The sequence below is a fragment of the Egretta garzetta genome, unplaced genomic scaffold, assembly GCF_000687185.1.
Source record: "Egretta garzetta isolate BGI_Z169 unplaced genomic scaffold, ASM68718v1 scaffold38, whole genome shotgun sequence".
Lineage (NCBI taxonomy): Eukaryota > Metazoa > Chordata > Aves > Pelecaniformes > Ardeidae > Egretta > Egretta garzetta.
Window position 1 is genome coordinate 3,616,996 of NW_009260667.1, and position 10,911 is coordinate 3,627,906.

Consider the following 10,911-nt stretch of genomic DNA (forward strand, 5'->3'; position numbering starts at 1 on the left):
GGGTTACCCCGACCCAGGTGCAGGACCTTGCACTTGGCCTTGTTGAACCTCATGAAGTTCACACGGGCCCACCTCTCCAGCCTGTCCAGGTCTCTCTGGATGACATCCCGTCCTTCTGGTGTGTCAACCGCACCACTCTGCTTGGTGTCATCCACAAACTTGCTGAGGGTGCACTCAATCTCACTGTCTAGGTCACTGATGAAAACATTACACAGCACCAGTCCCAGTACGGCCCCCTGAGGGACACCACTTGTCACCAGTCTCCATCCGGACATTGAGCCATTGACCACTACCCTCTGGATGCGACCATCCAGCCAGTTCCTTATCCACCGAACAGTCCACCCATCAAATCCATAGCTCTCCAATTTAGACAGAAGGATGTTGTGGGGGACCGCGTCAAAGGCTTTGCAGAAGTCCAGATAGATGACGTCCATTGGTTTTCCTTTGTCCACTGTTGTCACACCATCATAGAAAGTCACTGGGTTCATCAGGCAGGACTTGCCCTTGGTGAAGCCATGCTGGCTGTCAAATCCTGTGATTTGAAGGGATATCTCTAACATTACTTCTTATTTCACAAGCTTGTGAGCATCGCCTGCTTCATTTCCAGGTTAAATTACACAGCGGCTGCAGCAGCTCCCTCCCTTCACCCACCAAACCTTCGTGGTACCTGTAACACCTTCTCACAGGGATGGCCTAGGTTTTATCTACATGAAATACATTTCAGGTATCTAAGGCATGCAGAAAACTCACCTGGATGCCCCAGGCATGCTGATGCTCTGGGGCTACTTGCTTTGCTGCTTTCTCAGACCAAGTCACAAAGTGTTCAAAGACAGTGTTTATATTTACACAATATTGATAAAAGACAAGACGTAGAGACAAACTTGATTATCTGACCTGCTGCTCTAGTACTTGAAATGGCTTCGGCACCATAAGCTTTTACATGCCCATAAAGCATCTCTAAGTCACACCAGCCAACTGTGTCTCGGTTCCTTTCACAGAATTATTCTTGGAGAGTCTTGAATAAGGCCTCCTGAAAAGGCTGCACCTTCTTCCAGATATCTTCAAACCGTTGCATCGTTTCTGGTCATTGGCTGTGGTACAGCAATTTCATGCCGTTGTCGGTGGAAGCCTCACAGGTTCAGCAATGTCTGAACTTTGTTCTGTAGCTGCAGAGTTGTAGTTACATGGATAACTTCCAGAACTGTAGCAGAAGTGTAGCCAGCAATCACTAGTCAAGAGCTGATCATTCCCTTTAGCAGTGGCAAAGGTTTCTTTTTGAATGTTTTTCCTGACAGTGGAAGATGGAAGACATCCATTCTGGACCTTCTTGTAATATTAGATTCTGTAAGCCTTAGAGAGAGGGGGCAGAGATGGGCCAAAATATCTTACACACGACTTGGAGAGATGCAGCCAACATGGGAGATCGCACCTCCACAATGAGCCTCCTCCACGATTGTGGAGATCAGCTCTCTCCATCAGCCCCATCAAGTTTCCGCGTGCAGCTACAGCGGGGTCTGATCCGGGCTTGAGCACCAGACAGAAGCGACACAGTTCTCTGTATCTTCTGCTGTGTGCCAGCTCATTATTCCCACAAGGAAATCCTTGTGCTAGGAGGAGGGCAGCCCTTGGATGAGGAACAGCCTTTTGAAGCTGAATACAAGCAAGATAGTGGTTATACTGGTGGACAAAGATAACATGTTGAGGATTTTAAGCTCAAGGACAGTGCTGACAAAAACAAATAAATGGTTATAAACTGCCTGAAACAAGCACAGTCCGGAAAGTAAAAGGAGTGAAACTGCATCTAAGGACTGAGCTTCAGAAATATCTTGTCCATAGGCATAGTGGGGATAAACAGAGTTACTTTAAAGTGACTCTTGCCAAGTTTATGACCGGGAGCAGATTGTGACAGTGGGGGAGTTGCTGCTGCTCAGGATTCTTGCCTTTCTCCTGGACGGCTGCAGTGCATTCACCTGTATGCAAATGCACCTTGCTGCACACCACTGTCATGTGTGCTGCGTGTGTGTGTTTGAGTGTGAATCTGTGACACAGGCATATTAGGCCTTGCTCTTGTTTCCTAGGAAATATTAAGCAAAATTAAGGCTTCTCTGACTTACCTTGAAGGTGCTCACGACTTCGTTGTCATAGCTTCTTTAAAAGATTGCCTAAACTCACTGGTGATGATGACTGTGGTTGACACCTCTGATTCTTAGATGCCTTCTCAAAAGGATATTGTTCATCCACACAAGAAACAAAATTCCTTTGCTGTCTGGCAGAGACCTTGAAATGAACTCCCTTCACAGCTGGAGACCACTGCAAATTGCACCTGCTTCTTTCTCCAGTGTAAGACCCTTTTTTTATTGACTTATTTTCTCTATATTGAGTGGCATCTGTTAAAAAAAAATTATTTTTAAAAGCCTCTTGCTAGCCCCTTAGAAAATTGCCCTCTCTGTATAAAAAATACTAGATCTTGAAATGCTCGAGTATATTAGTCATCATTGCAATGCAGGCCTTCTGTGGCTCTCCCGCATTACCATTTCCTACATCAACTTATTTGCTTTTACCGAGACAACTCTTTTCCTCTTCACTGCCATATGTATTGTCTGAGGACTGCGTGCAGGCACATACTCACAGGCGTGTGCGCTGCCTCTGCTCAGACACAAGTTTGAAAAAGCAGAGTTTCTGATCTTACTGAGTAATGTGACCAACACGCACTCTAACGGTAGGATTTTACAGGCTGGTGGTATTCAGTTGTTAACAGCTAAGGAGCTAATTCATCAACGAGATTGTAAAGAACAGCAAAAGGTCTTGAAGTTTCTTTTTTTTTTTTAATAAATGTTGCTGTTTTCTACTGTTTCTTTTCAATTATTGTATTTTTTTTTTCCACATAGCAAATACTGCATGGTTCTCTGGGCTGAATTTCTGATTCCAGACAGGAAGGCAGCCACCAGGAGGATTACAGGTATCTGTTGCCTAGTGCTACCACATCTTTATTCCTCTCTTTCATATCACTGCAATGCAATAGCACTTGTAAGAGTCATCAGAAATTGTTAACAATTTTATGTCCCTTCTGTGAACTCATTGGGAACACTTGACAGCCCTCTGGTAGATTTTTCAGATTCCCTGATTTTGTAGCCTTATTGCATAGTTAGTTTTAAATCAGAGGTAACCTGCGGGTATTTCTGCAATGATCTTGTTCTGGAAATGTGTGCTTTTAAAGCATCACTGTCATGGCAAATCTTGTAATTTAATTCCTCGTTCTAAAAGGTTGCAATTGAAGGTATTGCAGAACTTTATTTATTTTATTTTTTTTTAAACCAAACCATGTTCCCTGTTAAGTTTCCAGGCTATTTTTAGATGGTTTCTATAAAAAGATTTTTTGGGAGACAGTAGATGAGGTCTACCCCCTCCCTGACACATAATGTTCTGCAAGTCTATTCTTAGAAGCATGTTCTGATGGATTACAACTTTCTGGTAGGGAGATGGGAATTGCTTAAGGACAGCTCAGAAGCGTGACTACACACTTCTCCAGCATGTCTGGAGATGGGGTTATTAATAACTGCCAACAGCCTTGCTTGCTTCAGGAGGTTGTAGACTGCAAAGAGAAGAGTTGCTCTCTCCGTATTGGCTCAAGGGAAAGGAGGTTGTTCTCTCCATTAACTGCAGGGATACCGTGGAGGCACCAGTGGTGATGACTTGCAGAGCTCTGGGACTTCGCGTCTTTGAAAACCTGGAAAGTTTTATTTCTAGGTTGCTCTCTTGCTGAATTAAAACCATCACCTGCTCTTACTCAGTCAATCAGTTACAAACTTCTCCAGGAAATATTCTAACTGATAAAACAGTTGCCCTATTGTTAGGCCACAAATGCTGTGTAGTAATGAAGGCAGGATTGTGTTGGTTGGCTCTGTTTTAGAAGAACAAATGTATAAATCAGAGCTGGCATCTAGATTGGCATGGGTTTTGTTTAAGCAGTTGCACCCCACCACCCCCTTGTGGGAAATGGAAAATTGGGACTTGGCTGTTCTAGCTCTTTTGCTGCAGTGGCATAATTAGGAAATTGTTTCTTAGTAAATTCACTCAGGCTGCTCATTAGCAAAATTAATATAATAAATATTTATTTTTTCATAGAAACCAATGTTTCAAAATCTTCCAGGCATATGCATTTGATTTCCTTTGTTTCCATTAAATCTGGCGTAGGAAAAGTACTATACAATCATACCTAGAAGTGGAACTGTATTTGTGGATGGACAGGTTTGTTTTGTTGCAAAGATGGTTTCTTCACAATGGAGAAACCTTCACTCCCAAAATAGAGTACTTAATCTTTGTAAGGTTATTCTATACATTTAGGATACAAATTTCTAATGAGACTATGTAGTTTAGTTATGGTCTTAATTCTCAAATCTTCTCAAGTTATGCTGTAGCCAGACAGATTTCTATGTTTTAAGTCAATCTGTAAACACCCGGAGTAAGGGCCAATGCTTATGTCAATCGGCTGTCTTCATTCTTTAGTGGAGCTCACACCATCCTGCCATCTGTCCATCCAGTTACTGGTAAGGAGTCAAGCTGCAACTGTAAATTACAGATGACAAAACTAAAGTGCCTGTAGTGGTCATATGCAGCCTCACTAATTTGTGTTCCTGTCGATTACTGTAGTTCAAGTAAGCGATATTATGCCTGTATTCAAGCAGCCACTTCATGAAAAAAAAATCAAAAGTTACTTGCTACAGCAAAGGCTCCTACTCACTGCATCCTATTCTGGTGTCCTAAGTTGGTAAAACATATAACTGGTGGGGTTTTTTTCTTCTCTCAGTGCAGTTTGACCCAGTAGTGCCAGTTAAGATAATTCAGAAATTGTCCAGTGACTCTTACAATTAGTGTTAAGTGAAAAATACTGCACTTCTGTGCCTCAGTTTCCCCATTTTATATAAAGATCATAAAAACTCTTGTAAAATACTGTGGGATCTACTGAAGAACATTTTTAATATAAAATCAAGATATTCCTGTGAGAATTCATTCTGTATACGTACATACATCTGTTCTTTGCTGTTGAACAGACTTTCTACAATACTTGACAAAAATATAAAAATGCTATTATGCAAAATAAAGAATCTGGTGTTTGAAATAGAGTTGTATTTGCAGTAAGACTTTTATAAGATTGCAAAGGAGAGGTAGGAGGAGGAAGTAAGATTAGTCAGCCACAGGCTCAGCTGGCCTGGATGCGCCCACTCAGTGAGTAACACGATGACAGCAAAAGCTGTCATAGGAAGATGGTCAGCAGCTGTGTTGAATTGTTCTGGGAGTATTAATTGCATAATTGCCAATTATTTGTTTACCTTTTCTGCCTACAGTGAGATTATAGAGCGCTTTTTTGGTGAATAAGGTGGTTGCCTAACTTTATTCCCAGAACTGCTGTAATCCCAGCGATGATGTGATGGTCACGGATTTGGGGGAGGAGGATCGTGCTCTCCTTCCTGGCCTTCACATCGGTGCACTGGGACAAGATTGGCTCCGCCAACAGAACAGGTCACTGCCACAAGAAGGGGTAATCAATCCTACATCTGCCACACCTCGCTCGGTTTCCTGCGGCTTCTCTTGTGCCAGCTCTGATGCCTCAGTGAGCTGGTCAGAAAGGTAACTCAGCCAAAAAAACCAACCCCATACTCCAATGGATATGTACTAATGGAAGGAGGCAATCAGGAATATAAGGCAGAGCACAGGGAAAGGGAGCAGGAGCTCAGTGTTGCCTGCAGCTTCTCCAAAAGGATAAGAGGCATCCAAAGTTGGGCTAATAATGTATGGATACTATAAGGGCCAATTTCATTCCCACTTGTGTGACTTTCCTTTTGTTGCCTCTGGTGCTTGCTCGACCTCTCTGCAAGCCAAATCAATTCACCAGTCCAGCAGAAGACCAGACAAAATGGCTGGTTTTCTGCCAAGTTAGTGCATTGAATCAGCTCAGCAGAATCTGACAAGCCCCAAGTGAGCAGTGGGGGAAACGCCCTGCATGAGGAAGGAGGGTAGGAGGAGTGAGATGGGAAGGGGAAGTAATAAGTCCTCTTTTTGACAGATTGACTCAGCTGTCTGGTATAACTTGACCTCAAATATGTGGTTTCACACTATTCCTAATGCAGTGAACTATAGACAGTCCCCTTCTCACACCCTCAGGTATGGGTTCCTGTCCCCTTCCTTGTGCCAGACCTACACAGCTGCGTGACTGCCTGTGGTTCACATCAGCTCACTGCTCACCCAGGAACTATTCATGCTTTTGATCGGCTCATCTTCCGTGAGCTCATGATGTAAGCTGAGGGAGCAGCGGTGTGTGGCAGAGGAGGAGGGCAGGAGCCCTCTTTAGCAGCAATGCAAATACAAAGTGGTGTAACCCTGACATGAAACTACACCCTAAATAACCACTGTGGAGGCAGGCCTTGGTGGAGCTGGGCTGTAGGAATGAGCTCTGATTTAAATGGGGACTACAGGTGACACCAGTCTTATCAAATACTGTACCTAAATTTCCTCTGAAATGCAAGTACAAATGTTGCTTTATAAAAGCCAACCAGCAGCAACTGTAGCGTGGCAAGATTGCTTTTCTAAAATGAACCTGCATTTTCAGGTGCTAAGAACTCAGAAGCAAAGCATCAGGGAGCAGCAAGGGTGGCACTGTTCCTTCAGGGCAGGCAAGCCGGGAGCTTGAGGCACCCCAAGGCGAGCCCAGAAGCGACCCCACCAACTGTGCCAGAGGCAGGTGAGCGGAGCAGGGTGGTCACTGCAGCGGGTCCTGTGGATGGTCCAGGGATTGTCAGGCAAGACATGGTAACAGGCTAGGTCCGAGGCTGGTCCGGGGGCCCGTGACGCTCAGGCAAGCACAGCTGAGGTCTAGCTCAGGGAAGAATGAACACCCAGGCTCGTCAGAGGGTGAGGGTGGAGGCCCTCATTGAGGCCATCACGGAAATTAAGGTCTATTTGTGCACTCAGTGCCTTGACACAAAGCTGTGGAGTCAAAATACCATCTATCAAAGCCTTTACTGATCTAAGGCGAGCACAACCATCCAGAGTCCTGACTGATATCCCTGAACTGTTTATCAACACATATCAGACAAAATACAGGCATATAATATTCCCAGATTTCCTCACATTCTGCCTGAGGTGCAGGGTTTATTTCAGGATATTAAGGGAGCAATCAGTTAGCAATCGCCAGAGCTAAGAGAGCATCAGACAGAACTCCAGGCAATGAGTCTAATGAAAAAATCTCAATTTAATTTAAACAAAAATATCAATCTAAATGACTGCCAAACACATAGCATCTTTATCTTTCAACCTAGCAAAAGAAAAATACCAGGCTGAATCAGGGAAGGCAGCTGTCTAAATGAGGATGCATGACTTCATGAATTACAATACTTAGATGAAAGCAGATTTTTTTTTTTCCCATCAAACCTTTATTTTACAAAAAAAAAAAAGGTGGCTGAAACACTCTGCAAATTTTACAAACTACACCTGTAATGCTGTGGAAATGTTGTTTTGCAGATCTACTTTTTCTTCTCTCCTTTTCTCTTCTCTGTTCCCCCTCCCATGTCCTCCAAGAAACTTTTTTTTTTTTTTAGGTGGTTTTAATGGTTGTGTTATACATTTAATGGTATTGTCATATGTTTAATGGTAAATATGGTTTTCAAAAACTGCATGGATAAAGAATCCCTGTGCCATACTGCTCAAAGTAAATAATCTGGCAAAGAAGAATAAAAACATCTTAGCAACAACCTTGAACTTCAGAGTAGGAGTGCCGAAGTACTGTTCTACCCAGGGAAGCGGAAAGCAGAAGCATGCTGGGCTGGCTCACCTGCGGTGCTTCTCCAAGGATGTCTTCTAACAGACGTGCCAAATGGAGGATATGCACACAGAGCGGTGCAGGCTGCAGTCCCAAACCCAGTTACGGTGGCAATAATGCCTGAGTGGAAAATCCTGAAGGACAGGGGTGGGCACTGGAAGATCACTGGGGTGGAAGAGCACCTGGAAGATGCAAGAACTTCCACAGGGTGTGGCTAGTACGAGGAGACAAAGCTCCTCTGGCATTTCTGTGTCTCTGATTCAGAGGATTAAGTTGTCTCCTTTGGGAATTTGAGAACACTATAAAAGAAGGACAATTTTTACTATAGCTTCTCCTGGAAGATATCCCTTGGTACAGGGGGAGAGCAAAGAACCAAAGTCTAAAGCCGGTATTCTTGAGTAGCCGGTTTGGAGGGCTTTTCCAGCACCTATATGGATACTTGGGGATCTCTGCAGAAGTCCTTGTAGGAGCTAGAATGACTTAGGGGAACAACCTAAACCTTTGTAGATATGAAAACAGAAAACAATGTTTTTGTTCACTGCCATCTCCTGAGCAAGCAGACTTCAAAAGCCTCTTCCTAAGAGGAGCCAGGTGTCACAAAACCTGCAACTTTCCCAGGATGTGGGAGGCCACTTGTTGAGCAATGAAAACTATCAAAACATAATAGTGTGCCAGACTGACTTGCTGCAGCTTCAGACTGAAGCAAGATTCCTGGTCTACAGCACTTGAAAGGAGACACTGAACGCTAACGTTCATGAGCAATTGTTCGAGCCAGCTGTGCTCCACTCTCACATCTCGCAGACTTAGGGCAAGGTTTGCAGAGCGGAAGTTCCAGCACTTTCAAGAAACTGAGTGGCATTTTACTCACGTTGAGCGTAAAGGCATCTTTTTCTTCCACTTCCAGTGTGTTTTCTTCCACTGATGCCAGTCCTTTAACAGTCAGTATTCTGGGAGAAGGGTAAAAGAAAAAATAAAAAAGAGTAGGAAGAGCAGAGACAAAGAAGTAATTCTGCAAGCAGTGTAACCAAATACATTGGTTTCCAATTACTTTCGTTTTGAGGCTATGGCCCTGTGAAGATTCTTTGACATCTAATAAAGTGTTGGAGTCATGGAGTCTTCCTTCTAGTGGGATTACCAGCAACATTTATTTTTTTCTTTTGTCTTCCTACTTTCATAAAATTCCCAAGGAATTGCTATCTTTCACAAGGAATTGCTTCACCTCTCCAGCTGTATCTTCGTTTGATGCTGGCAGTGCATACAGAGGTTATTAGCACAGGACAGAAGGGTCAAAAGGGATCATTTGGTCTAGGGACCATTTCTGGTCTTGGTCCCTAAACTGCCTATTGTATTATGTGCAATTTATACAACATGGAGAGAACAATTTTTAAAATAACCTAAATATTTGCATTCCTTCTACATATGTCAGTATACCTGCTAACTCAAAATGAAGGCTCCTAGTTATTACTGGGTGTCATAGCAACACGATTACAAATATTTTCAGTTATTCACAAAGTGTCAAGATTATATGAATGTTAATTTCCTCTTTTCACTAACCCTCTGTCCTGACTTTTTTTCTCCTGACTCCCCAAGCAAAGTTCACTGTAATCCCATTCCTCAAACTCAATTGGATTCTCTACCCCATCCACATCCTGCTCAGTGGCAAGCAGCTATTTATACGCAGGTCAGCACTGCACTGTGGTCGTCGCTAGATATTGTTAATTCCTTTACACCAACCTCACTGCTCTCCCGAGTGACAGACGATTTGAGAAGGCATTACTGTATTTACGCCTTGTAAAATTTACTGCAGACTAAGCCTTCATTTGTGAAGATCCGAGTTCTAGAAATGGGCACTAAACACAGCCTCAGAGTTCTTCCAATCGAACACGGAATGCTTGAGAGCAATTTTAGTACCACGTGGGTTCTAAACCCCCCTGTATGCGCTCAGGCCCAAGGTTTACATTTGCCCATACAAAGAACGTCCTGAAAACTGCACTTTTCATTGAGACTGTTTGTTCCTGCAGAGGGGCGGGAAGCTGCACTATAGTCATTTGGAAGAGGCTTCACGTCTCCATGTATGATCTCACCTACCTGAAAAAAAAAATCCAAAAGCAACCAACTTAGTAAATCACTGAAACTGCTGCCACCAGAATCAAACAACGAGACACCATGCATCCTTGGGAGAGCCCTAGCAGCCTGTCTCCATGTGTGATCTCACCTACCTGAAAAAAAAAAATCCCAAAGCAACCAACCTAGTAAATCACTGAAACTGCTGCCACCAGAATGAAACAACGACACCATGCATCCTTGGGAGAGCCCTAGCAGCCCGGATTATAACTGTTCATTCTAAGGCATCAGATGTGCTGTACGTACTTCACTATCTGTGAAGCTAGGAAAAAAACAGGCTAACATGCAGCTGATAAACACATTGTCTTAGCAGGGTTTTTTTCCACCTTACAACTTTTTTTTCTAGAGATTAGCATTTCACCCTTGCAGGTTTGATGGTGAGTACCGTGAAGGTATACAAAAGTATCTGCTCAGACTTGTTTAGTAGTAGCAACAGGTTGTAATCATTAAGCAAAAAGAAAAATCCACAATCATAGTTCTGTGTGTAACTAGCAAGACCAGATTTTGCTGAAGGACCACATCAAAACGCGGGCATTTCACAAGCTAATATATGCAAATGAACTCACCTGTCTCCAGTGCAGAACAGGGGGATGTTACCGATGAATGCTTTAAGCCCCAATTCTGCCAGCATATTTTCCTGCACTCCTCTTGGTGCGTGTCACTTCATTGCTGATTTGACTGATGTCGGAGAAAGTTATGTCCAGGAAGTTAGGAGAGGAATGGAGAGCGTAAAGGGCTGAGGACGTGCACCAGAGTTCACAGAGGCTGTGGGTTTTCATGAATTGACAGGAGGTTTGGAATTACTGATGCCTCCCACAGCTGGGGATATCAGCTAGTATAGAACAACTCTGTATGTGTTAGTTGCCTTCCATAGTGCCAACGGCTTAGTGGGAAGGATGGAGAAGGAAAACTAGGTAAGCTTTTGGGAAGTACTGTAGGGAGGGTAAAGGAAGGAGGCACACCACTCTTCC